This window comes from Schistocerca piceifrons, chromosome 3 (assembly GCF_021461385.2).
Source record: "Schistocerca piceifrons isolate TAMUIC-IGC-003096 chromosome 3, iqSchPice1.1, whole genome shotgun sequence".
NCBI classification, from domain to species: Eukaryota; Metazoa; Arthropoda; class Insecta; order Orthoptera; family Acrididae; genus Schistocerca; species Schistocerca piceifrons.
Window position 1 is genome coordinate 334,211,293 of NC_060140.1, and position 22,945 is coordinate 334,234,237.

General features: G+C 43.2%; 1 protein-coding gene across 2 annotated transcripts in view; it reads left to right on the forward strand.

The window, feature by feature from the left end:
- LOC124788328 (FAD-linked sulfhydryl oxidase ALR) overlaps positions 1-22,945 on the forward strand; it is a 416,232-nt gene that overhangs the window by 369,628 nt on the left and 23,659 nt on the right. The window contains exon 5 of one of the 2 annotated variants that reach the window (XR_007016088.1): positions 6,382-6,457. The exons of the other annotated variant lie outside the window; for it this stretch is intronic. The gene's annotated coding sequence lies outside the window, so the exon portion shown is untranslated. The remainder of the gene's footprint in view (positions 1-6,381; positions 6,458-22,945) is intronic. 2 annotated transcript variants of the gene reach the window in all.

Genomic DNA, 22,945 nt, shown 5'->3' on the forward strand with positions numbered 1-22,945 from the left:
CTTTCGTGTGTGTGTGTGTGTGTGTGTGTGTGTGTGTGTGTGTGTGTGTGTGTGTGTTTGTGTGTGCGCGCGCGCGCGCGTGTTGGTGTTGGTGTTGGTATTCATCTTGTTCGCCCGACTGAAAAGGGTAAGAACCAACCAACTATGGATTTAGAAGTAGCATTGTATAGCCATACACATTAAATGCCCTTTTGATTTTACATTGATCAACCAGAACACATTACGACCACCGACCTGGTATCGATATAAACCTGTCCAGGCGATAGCAGCGTCAACTGGCGAGCAATGTCTACTAGTCAGACACACGCATGGGGCAGGTAGCTTAAGTAAACACGCTGTCCGTGTATGCAATGGGGAAGGCGCGTGATCTATCTGAGTTTGACCGTGGGGCTGATTGTGATGGCCCGGAGCTCGGCACGAGCATTTCGGAAACTGCACGACCTACCGAGTGTTCGAGGAGTGTAGTGGTGAGTGTCTTCAACACGTGGCGAAACCAAGGCGAAACACGTCCAGATGTCGTGGGGTTGGGCGACCACCCCTTATTACAGATGTCTGCCGTCGTAGGCGGGGCAAACTGGTAAAACAGGACAGGCGGCGAACTGTGGCGGAACTAACATCAGACTTTAATGCTTGGCAGAGGACAGGTATGTTTGAACGAGCAGTGCATCGAACATACCTAACGATGAGCCTCCGCAGCCGACGCCCCAAGCGCGTGCCAATGTTAACCCCTCGACATCGGCAACTACGACTTAAATGAGCAGGTGACTATCGGCACTGGACGTGGGCTCAGTGGCAGAGCAATGCATGGTCTGATGAATTACGATACCTTCATCATCATGCCAACGGGAGGCCGCGAATCTGTCGTCTTCCAGGGGAACAGCTGCTTGACAGCTGTACTGCGGGACAGACACAAGCTGGCAGCGGCTCCATTATACTCTGGGGAACATTCACGAGAGCATGCATGGGTACAGTGGAGCTCGTTCGAGGCACCTTGACGGTCAAGGAGTATCGTACACTGGGTTGCAGACGACGTACACCCATCATGACGATCATGTTTCCCGACGGCAGTTGCATTTTTCAACAAGATAATGCGCCATATCACAAGCCCACGTTTTTGATGGAGCAGTTCGAGCAACAGTGGCAAGTTCCAGCTGATGTGCTGGCCCCCCAACTCACCAGATCTGAACCCGATGGAACACATCTGGGATGTTATAGAAAGTGGCATCAAGCTCAACGCCCCCCACCCCGGAGTTTACGGGAATTGGGTGACTTGTGTGTGCACATGTGGTGCCAACTTCCTCCAGCGACCTACCAAGGCCTCATTGTTTCCATGGCACGACGCATCGCCGCTGTTATCCGTGCCAAAGATGAACATACCAGCTATTAGGTAGATGGTCATAACGTTCTCGCTGATCAGTGTACGTGTTAAGGGTCTAGTTCTCGTTTTAGGCGATGTTAACTGTAGTAAGTTCAGATTTTCGGGCTTTATTTTCAGGCTCCAGTGTCAACAGGCAAAGAACAGATTGGAATGTAATTTGAGTAGGTCTGTGAAAAGGGGATGGTGCAGGGATGGTGTGCCACAGGCACCGCTTTTGTTAATGTATCTCAATGATTTGCCATTAGACTTGATCTTTTTTTGTGAGATAATATGTCTTTCATTATGTAGGACATGGAATGAAATATGTGATTTATCGAGTGCATTAAATTTCTGACACGGGACTTACGTAAAAGGAAAATCTTATTACCACGAAATCGAGAATCATAAATTTTTCGACTGTAGAGTAATGATAGGCTTTCTTGACAGTATGATAAAGAATGTTGTGCACTAACTGAATACTGGCATCGGCACTGTAATAATGTGAATAATAATGGTTCATATGGCTCTGAGCACTATGGGACTTGACATCGGAGGTCATCAGTCCCCTAGAACTTAGAACTACTTAAACCTAACTAACCTAAGGACATCACACACATCCATGCCCGAGGCAGAATTCGAACCTGTGAATAACAATAATAATAATAATAGTCTTCAGTGTCACTGACATTTTCTTTTGTAGTGCTTTCAGTGATATACGTACGTCGGGGCATCTTCGTGCATACACAGCGAACGGTCTAGATCCGGAAAAGGGCGGTCATTACGGTCGATTCCTAATTTCGCGACACCGTTGTTCAAGCATTTCAGACTATTTATTTTTCTTTTACCAGTAGATTTTCGCTCTTCAGGGGTTTGTGATTAATAGTGGTCAATAATAGGCACTCGATCGAAAGGAACAGCAGCATTGACTCACGGAAATATGATTTGCAAATGGTTCAAATGGCTCTGAGCACTATCGGACTTAACATCTGAGGTCATCAGTCCCCTAGAACTTAGAACTACTTAAACCTAACTAACCTAATGACATCACACACATCCATGCCCGAGGCAGGATTCGAACCTGCGACCGCAGCGGTCGCGCGGTTCCGGACTGACGCGCCTAGAACCGCTCGGCCACCACGGCCGGCAATGATTTGCATCTGGATGTCGTTCCACAACAGTTTTACAGAAAGATGTGCGTTTGTGCTAGTTCGATTTGCAATAGGTAGTGTAATTCATCGAGTGACGACAGATTTGCTCTTCTTAGTTATCCAATATGATCGGAGAGTCCGGTGAAAGGAGATCGTAATTTTTTATTACGTATTTCAGTCTAAGGCCACAAACATGGTATTGTTACTAGTTGAGACATCATAGCGAGTCGTCATCAGACGATCGCGTTACAGGCGATGAAACATGGGTTCATCACTTAGAACTGGAAACAAAACGGCAGTACATAGGGTGGCGCCACACCACTCTCGTCTGAAGAAAAAGATAAAGTCGCACCCTCAGTCGGTAAAGTAAAGACAAAGGTCTTCAGGCACTCTGAAGGGGTTATTCTGTTTGATGTCCTCTCTCACGATGGAAAAGCCAACTCTGAAGTGTATTGTGCTTCCGCCAGGAAATTGGAGAAACGACGGAGCGAGATCGTCGCCACAAAAATGTAAAGGAATTTCTCCATGACAACGCACTGAACGCAATGGCGTAGTGGTTAGCAGAATGCACTGGCATTCGGGGGGACAGCGGTTCAAACGCACGTCCGGCCATCTTGACTTAGGTCTTTCGTGATATCCCAAAATCTCTTGAGGCAAATGTCAGGATAGTACCTTTGAAAGAGCACAGCCGACTTCCGCCCGAATCCTTTCTTAATCCGATGGGACTGATGACCTCACTGTTTGGTCCCCTTCACCCAAATCAACTAAACATCAACCATGACAACGCCAAGCCTCACACAATTCCGCGCACCCGAGAGGAACCTACAAAACCTCATTGGACTGTGCTTCCTGACCCATCCTACAGCCGACATCTCGCACCTTTCGACTTCCATGTGTTTGGCCCTATGAGGGATGCACAGCGCGCGAAGCGGTTCATATACACTCCTGGAAATGGAAAAAAGAACACATTGACACCGGTGTGTCAGACCGACCATACTTGCTCCGGACATTGCGAGAGGGCTGTACAAGCAATGATCACACGCACGGCACAGCGGACACACCAGGAACCGCGGTGTTGGCCGTCGAATGGCGCTAGCTGCGCAGCATTTGTGCACCGCCGCCGTCAGTGTCAGCCAGTTTGCCGTGGCATACGGAGCTCCATCGCAGTCTTTAACACTGGTAGCATGCCGCGACAGCGTGGACGTGAACCGTATGTGCAGTTGACGGACTTTGAGCGAGGGCATATAGTGGGCATGCGGGAGGCCGGGTGGACGTACCGCCGAATTGCTCAACACGTGGGGTGTGAGGTCTCCACAGTACATCGATGTTGTCGCCAGTGGTCGGCAGAAGGTGCACGTGCCCGTCGACCTGGGACCGGACCGCAGCGACGCACGGATGCACACCAAGACCGTAGGATCCTACGCAGTGCCGTAGGGGACCTCACCGCCACTTCCCAGCAAATTAGGGACACTGTTGCTCCTGGGGTATTGGCGAGGACCATTCGCAACCGTCTCCATGAAGCTGGGCTACGGTCCCGCTCACCGTTAGGCCGTCTTCCGCTCACGCCCCAACATCGTGCAGCCCGCCTCCAGTGGTGTCGCGACAGGCGTGAATGGAGGGACGAATGGAGACGTGTCGTCTTCAGCGATGAGAGTCGCTTCTGCCTTGGTGCCAATAACGGTCGTATGCGTGTTTGGCGCCGTGCAGATGAGCGCCACAATCAGGACTGCATACGACCGAGGCACACAGGGCCAACACCCGGCATCATGGTGTGGGGAGCGATCGCCTACACTGGCCGTACACCACTGGTGATCGTCGAGGGGACACTGAATAGTGCACGGTACATCCAAACCGTCATCGAACCCATCGTTCTACCATTCCTAGACCGGCAAGGGAACTTGCTGTTCCAACAGCACAATGCACGTCCGCATGTATCCCGTGCCACCCAACGTGCTCTAGAAGGTGTAAGTCAACTACCCTGGCCAGCAAGATCTCCGGATCTGTCCCCCATTGAGCATGTTTGGGACTGGATGAAGCGTCGTTTCACGCGGTCTGCACGTCCAGCACGAACGCTGGTCCAACTGAGGCGCCAGGTGGAAATGGCATGGCAAGCCGTTCCACAGGACTACATCCAGCATCTCTACGATCGTCTCCATGGGAGAATAGCAGCCTGCATTGCTGCGAAAGGTGGATATACACTGTACTAGTGCCGACATTGTGCATGCTCTGTTGCCTGTGTCTATGGGCCTGTGGTTCTGCCAGTGTGATCATGTGATGTATCTGACCCCAGGAATGTGTCAATAAAGTTTCCCCTTCCTGGGACAATGAATTCACGGTGTTCTTATTTCAATTTCCAGGAGGGTATGATGGGGAAGCTATTGACGCAGCAAGAGGTCGGCTCCCGACCATTAGAGTGGTCCCATGAGGAAATACAGGCCCACGCAGCAAGGTGATGTAAGACAGTCGCATTGACCGGAGAATATGTTTAAAAAATTGAGTTTTGTAGCCAAAAGAGCGAGGAATAATATGGTGTATTGGAATCCTGAATAAAACGAACATGCTTCCAGCAAAAAAAGTGTTGCATTATGTTTTGAACGCCCTCCCCTCCCCCTATTTTGTACATATGGCCGTAGCTTTTTATCTAAATGTTTTTTTACGTTTTTGGAGCCCATTGTAGCATCAAGCGAATTATATAACAACTTCTTCCATGAAGAAGTCCGAAGGAATCCTATTTCCATTAATTTTGCGACCACAACTGCTGAGGTGTGTGCTGGTGTATTGTCGTGATGGAAAAGGACTTTTTTGCGGTCCAGTCGCCGGCGTTTTTCTTGCACCTCGGTTTTAAAACGGTCCAATAACGATGAACAATATGCACATGTAATAGTTTTACCCTTTTCCAGATAGTCGATGAGGATTATACCTTGCGAATTTCAAAATACAGTCGCCATAACCTTTCCGGCAGAAGGAATGGTCTTCGCCTTTTGTGGTGCAGATTCTCCCTTGGTAACACATTGTTTAGATTGTTGTTTGGTCTCAGGAGTAAAGTAATGTATCCATGTTTCATCTACAGTAACGAAACGACGCTTAATGTCCTGTAGACTATTCCTGAACAGCTGCATACCATCCTTGCAACACTTCACACAATTCCGTTTTTGGTTAAGCGAGAGCAATCGCGGAACCCATCTTGCGGATAGCTTTCTCACGTCCAAATGTTTATGAAAAATATTATGTACCCGTTCATTCGAGATGCCCACAGCACTAGGAATCTCATGCACCTTAATTCTTGTCGTCCATCTCCATATCATGGATTTTATCAATGATTTCTGGAATTGTATCCTCCATAGGGCGTCCAGAACGTTCAGCATCACTTGTGCCCATATGGCCACTTATAAACTGTTGAGATCGAAGGTGCAGAGTCACTGTAATGTTTATCAAGCTTCTCTTTAGTCTCCTGGGGCGTTTTGTATTTCATAAAGTAATGTTTAATCACCACACGAAATTCTTTTTAGTCCATTTTTTGACAATCACTCAACTTCCTTGATTCACACGAATGCCAAACACAAAGAAATAGACTAATATGGCTGAAACGTGGGGTGCGTTTTTTCCAAAGATGCTACTAACATGATCTCGATACGCGCCGCTGGTGTCATCTGTCGGACCTCGCACGGACTTTTCAAACGCCCCTCGCACAAAACTTATAAGATACCATTATCAATTTTTAGCGGCATCAGTGGGATTTTCTTACCATTCGCTGTTTTCGGTGCCTATCATAGCAAGTGCAGTTTTTAGTGTTATTTGTGGGTGCAGTGGCACGCTTTGCAGCCGTAAGCAATGCAGTACTGTGGTGTAACGAGCTGTGTCGTCTTTGTGTTGCAGGCTAGAGGCGCGGCCTCCGATGAGCACACTGCTGGCGAGCGTCCTGCTGCTGCTGTCCACGGTCGCGGCTGCTCAGGTAAAGACGTGCACCGTATCACTCTCTCTATTCTTCTGTTTACAGCACTGCAAACTTAACAACAAAAGATACACTAACTGATCGGAACTATAGGGTCACCTGTTAGTGGACATTGAGATAGGGTCTGTCCTCCCTTCGACTTTATGATGACTGGAACTCTGCTCTGAACACTTTCATTGAGGTGTCTTAACACTATGCCGTCCGGCGACATCACAGTGGTGTCGTGTGCATAGTATCGCGCAGTGGCCGGCGACAGCACCTTAGTATCTTTTGCATTCTGTTGGTGTTTTGTTTAGGTAACAATACGTTACACACGTCAACAAGTTTTTTGTTTTTATAGGTACTTGTGCCCTTTCATCATGGCGAACGGAAGAGACAATAGGATTATTTACGATAAATGCACAGACGTCTTGTCTGATGTTCCTGACGACTTGGCCGATTGGGAAGAAGTCATTCGATATCAAAAAAATGAAAGTGAAGCAGAATCGTAGGAAGATAGTGAAATACGTCGAAGAATAATTCCGTGAATACTACGGCTGCCAACTGATTCGGCTGAATCAGACAAAGACAGTGCACAGTGGTCAGACTTTGATTTACCGAGGACCGGTAATAAATCTGAAGGATCCAGATTCCAAACATATTTCCCAAAGATACACAGAACGTCGAGAATATCGTAAAATTATATATTGGGAACGATCTATTTGAATATATTAGTAATGAAACCAACAAGTACTACAGTCAAAGTTGCAATAGAAGGAAACAGGATTTTAAAAAATGCCAAATTTGTTGACGTTGCGGGACCGTAACTTAGAAAATAGTTTGGGCTTGGTATCCTTATGGGAAACGATGTCCCGCAACCGATTTAGACAAATATTATCATTTTTAAATTTTTCCGACAGCGACAATAAACCGGATAATGCCGACCGGCTTGTCGAAGTGCAATTCGTAATTTATTATTTTTCCAAAAAGTTTAAAGAAACGTTTAATCTAAGTCAAAACGTCTTATTTGACGAAGGAATGATACCATGGCGTGGACGGTTAAATTTTAAAGTTTACAATCCGTCGAAAATTACGAAATATGGCATACTCATTCGGATGCTGTGTGATTCGAATACGGGATACATTTCCTCATTCTAGATATATTCCGGCGCTGGACAGCCTTTAGCAAAAACGGTGATGGAACTATTGACACCTTCTTATGGGAAGTGGCATCACCTCTGCATGGATAATTATTATAACAGTGTAGAACTTGCAGAGAAGTTGCTTGAAAAGAAAGTTCAAGTTTGTGGAGCGACATGGCAAAATAGAGTATTTCCGGAAAATTAAAGCGCGCAAAAGTCAATGTATTCGAAGTTCGTCATCAACGGAAAGGTGACAAGCGGACGGCGACAAGCCAAGTAATCCGAACGAGCGCTGCCGGCGCCAAGCGGATAAATTTGTACGAGACGTGCGGACGGCAAAGTGTTAATGTCTGTGAAGCTCTTTTTTTTTAAACACGAGCCGAAACCAGAGGAGGTAGTGCTGCGGGACTACGTAGCTGATCCCCTTTGACCGAGAACTGCTGAAAGCGAGTCTGGAGCGAAGTTGACATTCTGGTTCATCCCAAAGGTGCTCATTCGGCTGAGCTCGGGACTCGACACAGGACAGGCCAGGCCAGTCCGGTCCATTTCGTGAATGCTGTTGCCCACAAACTAGTCTCTCACAGGTACTGCTTTATGACAGGGTGCATTGTCATGCTGATACAAAAATACTGTTCTGTATGTCCTGCGACATCGCTATACACAAATCAGGACAAGTACGTGAACAGTTGTTTATTTCAACTCTTCACAAAATCGTGCATCCACTTCAGATTAATCGGTCCAACTGAGAGCTAAGTTCCATAACGAACAGTCACTTCCAGAAGCAAAGGCCCGTCCAGAGACACCAGAAGTAAACGCTGTCCAAAGACAGTCAGTTATCACGTCGCTGCTATGGCGGCGGCATTTCCTAACCTCGGAGCTGTTTAGCGTGGGCGGAAGGTTCCAGACGTATGGCTCTCTTGTGACTGCTTTTAGCGCGAGCTCGGGACTACGTAGCTGATCCTCTCTGCTGAAAGCGAGTCGTAGCTGCAGCTGACGAATTGCTGCTTGCCGAGAACTCCGAACTCTTGGCTTCGCTGGTGATGAACTCCGTTGATGAACTGTCTCCCGGCTCGCTGAGCCGCGAGTTTACAAACTGGTGCGGATTATTACACTAAATCCGCACTACTGGCTGATGCAGCAGGCGATTCTTTGCGTCCCGCCCTATGTCATCATCGTTCGCGACTAGCAAAATACTGCGGTCGCCTAACGGGACAACCGCTGAAGTTCTCGCTGCTCTTGCCTTCGCCGAAATTAGGCAAGTTGATATGCCGCTACGGCAGAAGGGAGGTATTACGGACATACAAATCATTGATTCCAATACAACATAGATTTATTTCTCACAATGGAACATACATCATAGAATATACAACCGAAAATGTCATGAATGATCAGTATTGTCAGAGACTATATAATTACAAATATCAACCTGCAGCATATTCTCCACCCCAGTCAACTTATGGAGAATGGCCAGTTGAACGGGACGTGAGATTATGAGATCTTCAGAAGTTCGTAAGGCTACAGTTCGTATCTTCTAGCCTCTTCCCTTACGAATCTCTTCTATCCGCCCATTCCTCCATATATGTAGTGCACGAACATCCTCCTGTAAAAGAACGACATCACCTAGCTGGAGTCTTCCTCAACCTGTTCTTGGTTGATGAGCTTTATGGACGTTTCTGAGCAGGATCAGGTATACTTTCTTCCATTTTCTGCTGTTGTTGAAACTCCTAACTGGTGCTTCTGAACCTGTGGGTAGTATTATCAGTCACTGACATACAAGGAAATATGCAGGTGCCACACGTTCAAATTCCTCTCCCCCTTGCGTCATTGGTTTAGAACTTAGTACTGCTTCTATACTGACCAGCTTTGTGTTGAGACCGCCTTCGCTTTACTGCCACGGACCTAAAACCTTTCTCAGATAGCGTTTTGACAGATCCCTCCATCCGTTCCCGGAATTCTCCCAAGCGAGGCGCATGTGGGGCGATGAATTTCCATATAATTCCTTGCCGGGCGATGTACTTGTTCGTCTTGTTTGCCATCAGATCCTGACACAGCTCCTTCAGTTCCGTATACGAGGAAGAGAATGTAGTAACATTGTCAGTGTAAAACGTGCTAGGCACTCCTCGTCTCCCCACAAACCTTTGTAGGGCTTGTAGAAATCTGTCAGCTGGCATATCTGAGCATATTTCCGGATGCAGAGCTCGTGTTGTTGCGAACATGAATAGAACAATATTTGTTAATTGTTCCCGTTTAACATATAATGGACCATCAAAATCAATGCCTGTGAAGTCAATTTATTTCAATGGTGAGACTCGTTCAGCTGGTAAAGGAGCCTCGGTTTGTTGAACAAAGTGAGCTTTCACCATCTTCCAAGGCAGACAGTGACGTAGAACACGTTTAACTGCCTGTCGAGCTACAATAAGCTAAAATTCTGTTCTCAGTTCAGATAACACCATGTGTACCCCAAGGTGATACAGGCGTATGTGAGTCTGCTGGATCAGTAAGCTGGTGAAATGATGCTGTCCATCGCGAAGAATTGGATGGCGTTGATCTTGGGTAATTCCGCGAACTGCAGAAATCCACCGAGACGAATAACGCCGTTATCCAAGAACGAGTTGAACATATTGTTGTACAGGGCATTTAGTTCGAAGGCAGAATGTTGTTGTTGAACACCCTGAATCCAGTAAGTGCGTGCTTCGTTCAAGTCTGTTGCTGTCAGTTCTCTGCATGCTCTATGTTCTTTAATTAACTGCTGTTCAAAGCGAAATACTCATCCTGTGACTCTTTAACAGCTGGTAATAGCTAATATACTGCGTTGTTGTTGTTGTGGTCTTCAGTCCTGAGACTGGTTTGATGCAGCTCTCCATGCTATTCTATCCTGTGCAAGCTTTTTCATCTCCCAGTACCTACTGCAACCTACATCCTTCTGAATCTGCTTAAGCTGTTACTATTGGGAGCTATTTTTACCACGAAGAGTTGGTCTCTTAATTTCTTCTTTTCCGGCAACAAATGATCTTTTGCCCGTATAAATTGTGGCCACTGTGTTCGATTCTTTGTTAAAAAGCAGGTCCATGGAACAATATAGTAGCATGCTGATAGTTGCGTGCTGTAATTTGTCTGTTGTGGTACCTATGAAGGTCAGATCAGCTGCATTTTCCTCACCAGGACAGTGTCTCGACTGCGATGGACTCGTTAGTCTTTGTATTTCCGTAACACCATTTGACTCAATGGTCTTCGGTTAATTAGGGTCAGATCGGATCCATCCTAAGGCTACAACTGAGTCAGTCCACTGTGGTTAACGACTTGTTTGTAGCTCGTCGCCTTATAGAAATAATAAAACAGATTTGATCCTAGAAGTATTGTAACAAGTTCCAGCCGTGGAAGAGTTATCATCTTGATGGGAGCTAACCTGTTCTTACTACGAAGTAAATGGACTGATGTCATGTTTGTAATGATGCACCATACATAAAGGACTGCTCCGTAGGCCTTTTCTGACGCGTCGGGACTAAATGGATTTCAGATTTAGTGTGTTTAGAAACACCAATCCATCGGAGCGTGTTTATGTGCGAAAATGATGGCAAAGTTGATACCCATATTTGCCAAGATCAGGATGTATGAGTTCGTCCTATGCAGTTCCTCCTGACCAAATTTCCTGTAAATTACATAGGGGTGTCCGGATACTTCTGATCACACAGTGTATACAATCGTGGCCATCATTGGAAAAATTGCTGCTGTGTGACGGTTGGGGCGCCAAGCGGGGAGAATGTCGATTGCTACTTAACGTTATTATACACGCCTTAAAAATGTTTGTTTTTTAATATTTTTCTCTTTAAATTTATAAATAGTTAAGCAATCGCGTTCGAGGCGCTAATAAAATTTAAACACCCGTGAATGAGTGTAAATCAAGTATTAACAGTGCAGAATTCATAAATGGAATGATGTAAGAGACAACATATTCATAAAGAAATATTCATTGTGCGAACAGCCTGTCTGATCTCGGTATCTTTATTGTAAAAAGGGAAATGGATAGGTTGAAGTTAGATATAGTGGGAATTAGTGAAGTTCGGTGGCAGGAGGAACAAGACTTCTGGTCAGGTGAATACAGGGTTATAAACACAAAATCATATAGGGGTAATGCAGGAGTAGGTTTAATAATGAATAGGAAAATAGGAATGCGGGTAAGCTACTACAAACAGCATAGTAAACGCATTATTGTGGCCAAGATAGATACGAAGCCCACACCTACTACAGTAGTACAAGTTTATATGCCAACTAGCTCTGCAGATGACTAAGAAATTGAAGAAATGTATGATGAAATAAAAGAAATTATTCAGATTGTGAAGGGAGACGAAAATTTAATAGTCATGGGTGACTGGAATTCGAGTGTAGGAAAAGGGAGAGAAGGAAACATAGTAGGTGAATATGGATTGGGGGACAGAAATGAAAGAGGAAGCCGCCTGGTCGAATTTTGCACAGAGCACAACATAATCATAACTAACACTTGGTTTAAGAATCATGAAAGAAGGTTGTATACATGGAAGAACCCTGGAGATACTAAAAGGTATCAGATAGATTATATAATGGTAAGACAGAGATTTAGGAACCAGGTTTTAAATTGTAAGACATTTCCAGGGGCAGATGTGGACTCTGACCACAATCTATTGGTTATGATCTGTAGATTAAAACTGAAGAAACTGCAAAAAGGTGGGAATTTAAGGAGATGGGACCTAGATAAACTAAAAGAACCAGAGGTTGTACAGAGATTCAGGGAGAGCATAAGGGAACAATTGACAGGAATGGGGGAAATAAATACAGTAGAAGATGAATGGGTAGCTTTGAGGAATGAAGTAGTGAAGGCAGCAGAGGATCAAGTAGGTAAAAAGACGAGGGCTAGTAGAAATCCTTGGGTAACAGAAGAAATATTGAATTTAATTGATGAAAGGAGAAAATATAAAAATGCAGTAAGTGAAACAGGCAAAAAGGAATACAAACGTCTCAAAAATGAGATCGACAGGAAGTGCAAAATGGCTAAGCAGGGATGGCTAGAGGACAAATGTAAGGATGTAGAGGCCTATCTCACTAGGGGTAAGATAGATACCGCCTACAGGAAAATTAAAGAGACCTTTGGAGATAAGAGAACGACTTGTATGAATATCAAGAGCTCAGATGGAAACCCAGTTCTAAGCAAAGAAGGGAAAGCAGAAAGGTGGAAGGAGTATATAGAGGGTCTATACAAGGGCGATGTACTTGAGGACAATATTATGGAAATGGAAGAGGATGTAGATGAAGATGAAATGGGAGATATGATACTGCGTGAAGAGTTTGACAGAGCACTGAAAGACCTGAGTCGAAACAAAGCCCCCGGAGTAGACAATATTCCATTGGAACTACTGACGGCCGTGGGAGAGCCAGTCCTGACAAAACTCTACCATCTGGTGAGGAAGATGTATGAGACAGGCGAAATACCCTCAGACTTCAAGAAGAATATAATAATTCCAATCCCAAAGAAAGCAGGTGTTGACAGATGTGAAAATTACCGAACTATCAGCTTAATAAGTCACAGCTGCAAAATACTAACACGAATTCTTTACAGACGAATGGAAAAACTAGTAGAAGTCAACCTCGGGGAAGATCAGTTTGGATTCCGTAGAAACACTGGAACACGTGAGGCAATACTGACATTACGACTTATCTTAGAAGAAAGATTAAGGAAAGGCAAACCTACGTTTCTAGCATTTGTAAACTTAGAGAAAGCTTTTGACAATGTTGACTGGAACACTCTCTTTCACATTCTAAAGGTGGCAGGGGTAAAATACAGGGAGCGAAAGGCTATTTACAATTTGTACAGAAACCAGATGGCAGTCATAAGAGTCGAGGGACATGAAAGGGAAGCAGTGGTTGGGAAGGGAGTAAGACAGGGTTGTAGCCTCTCCTCGATGTTGTTCAATCTGTATATTGAGCAAGCAGTAAAGGAAACAAAAGAAAAATTCGGTGTAGGTATTAAAATTCATGGAGAAGAAATAAAAACTTTGAGGTTCGCCGATGACATTGTAATTCTGTCAGAGACAGCAAAGGACTTGGAAGAGCAGTTGAATGGAATGGACAGTGTCTTGAAAGGAGGATATAAGATGAACATCAACAAAAGCAAAACAAGGATAATGGAATGTAGTCTAATTAAGTCGGGTGATGCTGAGGGAATTAGATTAGGAAATGAGGCACTTAAAGTAGTAAAGGAGTTTTGCTATTTGGGGAGCAAAATAACTGATGATGGTCGAAGTACAGAGGATATAAAATGTAGACTGAAGAAGAGAAATTTGTTAACATCCAGTATTGATTTAAGTGTCAGGAAGTCATTTCTGAAAGTATTCGTATGGAGTGTAGCCATGTATGGAAGTGAAACATGGACGATAAATAGTTTGGACAAGAAGAGAATAGAAGCTTTCGAAATGTGGTGCTACAGAAGAATGCTGAAGATTAGATGGGTAGATCACATAACTAATGAGGAAGTATTGAATAGGATTGGGGAGAAGAGAAGTTTGTGGCACAGCTTGACCAGAAGAAGGGATCGGTTGGTAGGACATATTCTGAGGCATCAAGGGATCACCAATTTAGTATTGGAGGGCAGCGTGGAGGGTAAAAATCGTAGAGGGAGACCAAGAGATGAATACACTGGGCAGATTCAGAGGGATGTGGGTTGCAGTAGGTACTGGGAGATGAAAAAGCTTGCACAGGATAGAGTAGCATGGAGAGCTGCATCAAACCAGTCTCAGGACTGAAGACCACAACAACAACAACATTTCGATGGAAGGAAAGCAGTATTTATTGCGCATTAACAATAATTTTCCGATCGGGTACAATAATTTGAAATTACCGATCTAAACAAATGAGACGGCTGTTATTTACTGCGTACTGAGAAACATAAAATTTTTTCGTAGATTTATTGAGAAGCCGGCTTAGGTAAAATAAATTACTGAAACAACTGCGTGTAGCACAAGATGATGATTTTCATGTACGACTGAAGGTTGCATATAGCGAGAGGAGATTGTACGAATAACTGAAACAGCTGCGCAAACATTTTGAGAGTTGATGTGCAGCACTGTGATTGATGAAATACAGCTTACAATGTAAAATTTTATTCAGATAGTATCATTGCTACAAGATGTTGAGCACAGTCTAACGTACAGCCGTCATACACCTGCTCATTTTTGTTATACAGGACAACAGCGGCTAGTAAGCTACAATGTTGAATACGATTTCCTAAGAATGCGAATAGTATTGTTTACATTGATTTGTAAAATAATTTTTAAAAAAGGTCAATAAATCCTAGCAATAAAAAACTGAAGAAAACACGTTTGTCATTCTTCAGGTTTCGCAAGAACCGTAAGACATATGAAACGTCACATTACAGGACAGCTTAGCACTAAAATTGAACACATGGAAGGAACTAGCTCCAGAATTTTCTTGCTGCTTCAGATCCGCAAACACCACAGTCTTGGACACAGACGTCTTCTTAGGAGACAGAATTATATTAAATAAAATTTTCCCTGTGATCAAGGGAGGCTAAGAAAGTGCAGATCATTTGACACCGTGAAAAATTATTACGTGGGAAGGAAAGTTGCATATCAAAATAAAAATAGACAGCCACAGAAATCAACATCGCTTACCTGCTAAAACACTCACTCTATCCCAGACGTAGGTTGTCTGTTTAACGGTTTCCAGAGGCAACAAAATTTTGATTTTCAAAAAAAAATGGCTCTGAGCATTATGGGACTTACCATCGATGGTCATCAGTCCCCTAGAACTTACAACTACGTAAACCTAACTAACGTAAGGACAGCACACAACACCCAGTCATCACGAGGCAGAGAAAATCCCTGACCCCGCCGGGAATCGAACCCGGGAACCCGGCTTTATTTTCAGTATGTAATACAATTACTGACCGAATTTAAAAATTACATTTCTGTTATAATCAACTTATTAAGAGGTATAATCTTACATTACGCTTCAATTCAAAACGTTAATATCAAAGTTAGAAACCGTATGTATGTGTGGAGGTAGCATAACTCCCCGCGCGCAAGTCACCTAGTCTATATTCATTCAGTATTTGAGAATGAGGGCACTTACCGACCGACAAACTTTAAACATAATTTCAAATCTTTTCTGAATTTTTCTTCGTTAAATGCTTAACGTCAAGTATTTCACAAATTAACTTGTATGTAATCAGACTAGTTCGATTCCTTAAAGAATCTACGGTTCACTGGCAAATAACTAATAAATGACAGGGCAACTAAAACATGAATTTACAGCCATAAAAGCTAGTTCAGTAAACCCTGCTCTCACATAAAATAGAAACTCTTTGAGGGAAATTTAGAAATCTCAGGGAAATCTTTGAATGAAACATTGACTCTCTGCAGGCATAATGCAGAGCCTGTGGCTTACACGCGATGCCTCCTATTCGCGCGCTAATGCAGACTAGTGGGAACTAGTGATTGGTAAACTCGTTCATCCTTGGGAACTAGGGCACTGGTGATCGCTCTTTTTTGCGAACCGTTCATTTTTACTCGTTCGTTTGTGCATGGTATATGGTTATGAAAAACTGAAATTAGTAGCATAGGTGACAGAAGACGCAAGGCGCCAAGAGGAGACACTTGCCTCCTCCCTGGAGTACAGAGCTTTTATTCATTACAGAATTCTCACACACTTGTAGAAATAATTTTCGTGATTTTGCTAAAGCTCTCGTTTAGCCAATTGTAGCGTTATGTGGCTGATCGCAGTGAAATATTACAAGGTGACGCACGAAAACCCGGCCCTGATTCAGACTGCTCGCCAATTGCGCACGATTTGTTGACCGCTTCGAGCAGAATAGACAAACATGTTACAATTAGGCAGCAAAGAAATAAAAAATAAGCTAATGCAAACAACTTCGAAACAATATATGACAATTGGTGGGCGACAATGAGCAGTCTAGTACTCGGGGCCGAGTTTTCGTGCGCCACCCTGTGTCACTGAAATAATATTGTAGGGGTTATCATATTCTCTTTACAGAATGTGACACCAGACACTCGATTATGGAACGCGGGCTTCATTCGGTTGTAAGTCGGTCTGCCTTCCATAACAATGAGCATGCTGTTTTACCTTAGATCAAAAAAGGACGGAAAATGGCCACTCGTGTGTGCCGTGCCGACTTCCTTTGCATGTGTAATAACAAAAAAACTTGCCTTTTAATAAGTATGTGTTCTGTTGTTTTTTCGAAATAGTGAAGTAAGCTGACATGTCATTTTGTTACCTGAAAAGATATATGTATTACATACCATGTAATTTTCTTGTAAATTACGTAATTATAAAATACTTTTTAATTACGAGTCGTAGACGCTGAATAGAATACGAAAAGAACCAGAACTCCAGAGTTCAAAAAAAGTTTGAGACAGATCGCATCGAACGAAACGAACAACAACTCGATACTGAACTAAATAGGAGCAGTGGGCGGTGGAATTGCGACGAGTGGCCACGCGAAGAAGGACGAGTCTGGCCGAGCGAGACAGACAGACAAACGGGAACGGGCCGGCCGGAGTAGCCGTGCGGTTCTGGGCTCTACAGTCTGGAGCCGAGCGACCGCTACGGCCGCAGGTTCGAATCCTGCCTCGGGCATGGATGTGTGTGATGTCCTTAGGTTAGTTAGGGTTAATTTAGTTCTAAGTTCTAGGCAACTGATGACCTCAGAAGTTAAGTCGCATAGTGCTCAGAGCCGTTTGAACCATTTGAACGGGAACGGGACCGAGGCTGGGACGAGACTGGCCGACGTGCCGTTGCGGGAACGAGACCGACCGTTTCCCGTTCCCGGAAACCGAAGTGAACTATGAACGACCGTTCCTTAGAATTCGTTCCTCGCTCGTTCATCTTGGTGAACCGTTCCTTCGGACCCGTTAGTTCGCGAATGACCCATCTCTAGTAGGAACTACAGCGCATGCTTCAAAATGAAGGAACGGATTTGCGCTCCAGTTGCCTCAGTGCTCTCGGAATCGAATGTCACTGCAAGATTCCTTGGAAAACTGATAATACGTATCTCTAGGAGAGATAAGGTTATGCGTAATGCTATTTCTATGAGATTAAGACTGGATGGAATATATCGCTATCTGGAAACCGACTATTCACCTCCAAGTTTCACTCTGCTAAAATCGGATTGCAGGAAGACACTGAAGTAGTTATGTGACGTCCTAGTTACTAAATTTCCATCAGTAGCAAGGTGTTAAGAAAATGCATCATGAGTTTCCTCGGAGGAAAAAAAGAAATCTTTTTGCAAAACGCTGCTGAGGAAGTTCAGAGAAACAGCATTTACTACAGACCAGAGAGCGATGCTATTACCTCCATTGCTCATCTAGCGTAAGGACAAATTCAGGGAGAACACATTTCGTACAGTGGCTCTAACTTTTCCGTCGCATCATATATGAAGTAGTAAAAGAATTGCTAGCAACTGTAGCAAGTAGTCTCTTGGCTTGCAGAGTGTGTAGGTATATATCTAAAAACATTTTTGTTATTGTTCCTGAAATTGCAAAATGCGCCCCGAAAGATCTTAGTCATTTTTATTAATTTCTAGTGCAATGAAATTGTTTCACAGCAGTGTACGTAGATGGACAATTAAGCACTTACTATATTTTATGCCATCGGGAATCGTCCTGAAAATATAACGACTGTGGTATCTTGTAGACAACTGGCTCAACAAAAATGCTCAATGAAATTCATGTCACTGACACACATTTCCATGTCAAAGACTTTATTATAAAAGCAATGTACACAAGCTCTTTCGGGCTTAATGGAGCGGTGTGCTTGCTTATATTCACGTTTGGCGTATGGACGTCCACTTGAGAACTGTTTTTGTGACGTATGGCGGAAGCATAACGTAGTCCTTACATGTACAGCCTCTTCGGAGCTCAGCCTAAACTATGTTGCGCTTTAGTGGTTGGCAGCTCGATACTCTTGTAATTGAAGAGTGTGATCCAAAAATCTGCTATGTGCCATTTTTAAATAAATTAGTTTTTACATTACAACTCATCTAAGTATCATTGCCATTGCACCCAAGATGTGGCTAAGTGCTACAGTGGTTTGTTTAGGTCATACATTCATCACGAGATGAAAGTTTTGTTATGTTGCTCACCAGTTGAGCAAGAAGTCTGCTAAGTAACAATAGCTGATTTAAATAAAAACAGGACGATGACCATTCTTTTTGTTTATCTTGTGTCACTTGCAGACTTTCATATCAGTGAACAAAAGTTCTTAGTATCCGACCACAGTTACTTGGCGTGCGATTGGTTTTCGTGCGGATTGAGAAAGGAAGAGGCTGTGCAAGGCATTTGTACATGAAGGCCTTGTAAGATATTCTATCTATGCTAACAAATTTGAAGTCATTGACTTAACTAAAAATTCATTCAGAATTTCATTATTATTCTATCTGCTGCCGGTGCCTTGGTTACAACAAAAAAGTTGCTGACCTGCAAAAGTAATGATGGTACGCTGCTCAGCGACGAATCCCGAAGTCATAGAAGTGAAATATACCTTCAGCGAATTGGAAACCTGAAAAAATGTTAATATTATGAAAAAGGGAGTGGAGGTTTCTGACAGTAGAAATGTTATATTCAACGGAAATGGAGGACAAAGAGCACTTAGCGAATGTTTATTATTTCTGTCTTTAACCATCCGTACTACTTGTGTGGCATGCAATATAATTAAGTATAACAGTCTAATTACAATTGTCTTTCTGTTTAGTGTACACTATAGATTTATTTATTCAAGTAACCCTTTTGAAGGATAAGGTAAATCAACTTTGGTTTTTCTTCTTTGTGTCTGTTTTCGTTGCTACCAGACTTCCTTCATCCTTAGAGAATGTCGTTCCTTTTTTCCTGAGTCCACCTTCTTGCTTTTGCAGACCTTGTTCTTTCCTGAAATCCTGGATTTTGTGTTGATTCTCTAAAAAAAGTATTCTGTTATCTATTTGTCGATTCTAATTCCTGTGTTTTTCACACCTTTGTCAATTTTGGTGTACCATGTGGGTTTGGATTTGTAGCTGTTTAGTAAGTTGAAGATCTGTTAGGTTAGTCTGTTATTATCCATTCGGTAGCCTTCTTTTCATCATTACATCAGTTAGCTTTTCCATTTTCAACTAGAGCTGTCTGTTCAATCTTAATTTGTATTCAACATTAGTATTACTTCTGGGTACCAGTATTTTCCTTGGAATTCTTCTGTCAGCTCCTTCCAGTTTTTCAATATCCCCGATCTTGTCAGTTTAAGTATTCCACGCCTAAGCACTGTTTGATAGTGTTTTGGTTTTGTGTTCCAGGCCAGTTTTTTTGTTACGTATGTTTTTGTCATTTGGAATGCCCTTCCCATTTAATGTACTCTATTTTCTATGCCTGTCTTTTCTTTTGTGTTGCTTGTTGTCCAGTCTTTTAAGTATTTAAAACAATTTATTTTATATATTGTGTTACCAGTTTTAAGACTTGGCAGGGCATCATTAATATTTGTCATGACATGTTGTTATTTCAAATGTTATTTTTAGTCTTATTTTGTCCCCTCGTTTCTGTTGTTCTGTGGTCCGTTCTTTGGCACTATCAAGTAAGTCAGTAATTAATGTCATGTCATCTGCAAAACACAGAAAGTCTATGATGAATTTATTAGAATTTCTTCCTAGTTGAACATCCATAATATTCATGGATTTTCTGCATTCTCTCACTACCTTCTCTAATGCGCAGTTAAAAATTAGGGGTGATAAATCATCTCCTTATTTCAAAAGGTTTTGACACTCTCCCCCCCCCTCCCCCAAATTTTATATTTAATGTTATGTTTCTTAAAGTATTTGCTTTTCACAGGACCTTCCTTTTCTAAATCCTGATTGATACACTCTAGTTGTGGGTCAAATACTCCTTCAGCTGTCTTTAAAAGTGCCGTGGAGAAGATCTTATATACCAGGTGAGACGGAGATCCTTCAATAATTGTTAGGATCAGTTTTCTTTCCTTTTTATGTATTGGTTGTATTAGATGTCTTAATGCCGATGTCCATACTGATGGTAAGCTGCCTTTTGTCAAATTTCATAAATAATTTCGGTTAGACATGGAATAATGTCTGATTTGGTGAAGGCAACTGGCAACGCACGCAGGTTTCGGGTTAAGCTTTCTATTGGTAGCATCGTACCCAGGGTTGATCGCGGTCCTCTGGTTGGGAGCAGAGTGGAAGATCTAAACCAGAGGCTGAGATGGCTATGCGACGGTATCGAGTGCGGATTTCTCGGCATTCACTATCGGGTGCAGAATTGTAGGGTTCCCCTTTAATAGATCAGGCGTGCACTACACGCAGGAAGTGGCTAATAGGGTAGCGGATTATATGTGGCGTGCACCGAGGACTTTTTTAGGTTAGAGGAACCCTCCCTTGGGTTCAAAGACGATTTGCCTGATAAATTAGCCTCAGTGTCCTCAAAGAATGTTCGACGTCGTAGATCAGAGCTAAAAAGGGTTAATATGATTTTAGTAAACTGCAGGAGCATCCAAGGAAAGGCTCCAGAATTAGTATCACTTACAAGGATACGGTAATCGCCAAGGGGGCGGCGTGTTTATAGCAATAAGGAATTTGATAAAATGTAACGAGTTTATCACGGATTTCGATTGTGAATTAATGTGGGTGAAGTTAAGTATCGAAGATCGATCAAAAATGATGATCGGTTGCTCTTATAGACCGCCTGGATCAGGAGCTCTATAAGAGCAATCGATCAATTTGCGGAATATCGTTAGTAATTTTCCTGAGCGTGTCGTTGTAATAGGAGGTGACTTCAACTTACCAGGTATGGAGTGGGATTATCATGCTATCAAAACTGGTTCCAGAGACAGGGAATCGTATGACATTGTTCTGGATGTCTTGTCCGAAAATTACATTGAGCAGGTAGTTTAACTCATGAGGGTAACGTCTTAGACCTCCTGGCAACGAACAGACCTGAACTTATCGAGTCAGTTAACGTAGAGGGAGGTATCAGTAATCACAAGGCTGTGGTAGCATCTATGACAACGGGTCTTGAAAGAATGTTTAGAAAGTTTGGAAGAAACTTATGCTTAACAAGAGTGACAGGATACAAATTTAAGAGTAGCTGAGCAATCAGCATCATATATACAATGACGAAAACAAAGGTGTGGACAACAAATGGAAAAAATCGTGCAATATATTCTATACAAGATTGTTCCGATTAAGGTTTTAAGGGATGGGGAAGACCCACCACGGTTTAACAGCCGTGTTAGAAAACTGCAGAAAAATACTGAATTCGGTCTTCCGAAATAGTTTCACCGAGGAAGATTGTAACACGGCCCCTTCTTTCAATCAGCGTACAAGAGTTGAAATATTGAGGTAACCGATCGCGAAATAGAAAGAGACTACAATCGCTTAGTAGTGGAAAGGCTTAGGAACCAGAGAAGATACCTATAAGACTCTACAAAGATTATTCAAAAGAACTTACTCCTCTTCTAGCAGTAATTTATCGTAGATCGCTTGAACAACGAAGCGTACCTAGCGACTGGAAGAAACGCAGGTCGTTCCCGTTTTTAAGGAGAACCATAGGACAGACGCATACAATATCGTTGACGTCAGTCTGTTATACAGTTATGGAACATTTTTTATGCTCAAGAATTATAACGTTTTTGGAAAATGAAAATCTCGTCTATAAAAATCAACATGGATTCCGCAAACAGAGATCCTGGGAAACTCAGCTCGCTGTGTTTCTCCATGAGGTCCACAGTGCCGTAGACAATGGCGCTTAGGTTGATGCCGTGTTCCTTTACTTCAGGAAGATATTTGAGTCTGTCCCGCACTGCCGTTTAGAGAAGAAAAAGAATACGAGCATATAGAGTACAGAAGCAGATTTGCGACTGGATTCAAGACCTGCTTGCACATAGAACTCAATACGTCGCTCTTAACGGGACAAAATCGTCAGTTGTAAAGGCAATTTCCGGGGTACCACATGGAAGTGTGAGAGGACCGTTACTGTTTAAATATATTTAAATGAAGCTTCGAATGCTCTTTAAGATTGTTCACAGATGATGTGGGGGACAAAGTAGCAACGCCAGAAGATGGTAACGATTTGCAGAATGACCTCCGGAGGATTGATGAATAGTGCAGGATCTGGCATTTGACCCTGAACGTAAATAAATGTAACATAATACGCACGCATAGGAAAATAAATGCACTAGTGTCCAGCTACACTATTGATGACAACCGCTGGATACAGTATCGAGCGTAAAATATCTGGGAGTAAGTATCCAGAGCGATCTTAAGTGGAATGACCAAATAAAACAAATAGTGGGAAAAGCAGATGCCAGATTCAGAGGAGGAATCTTAAGG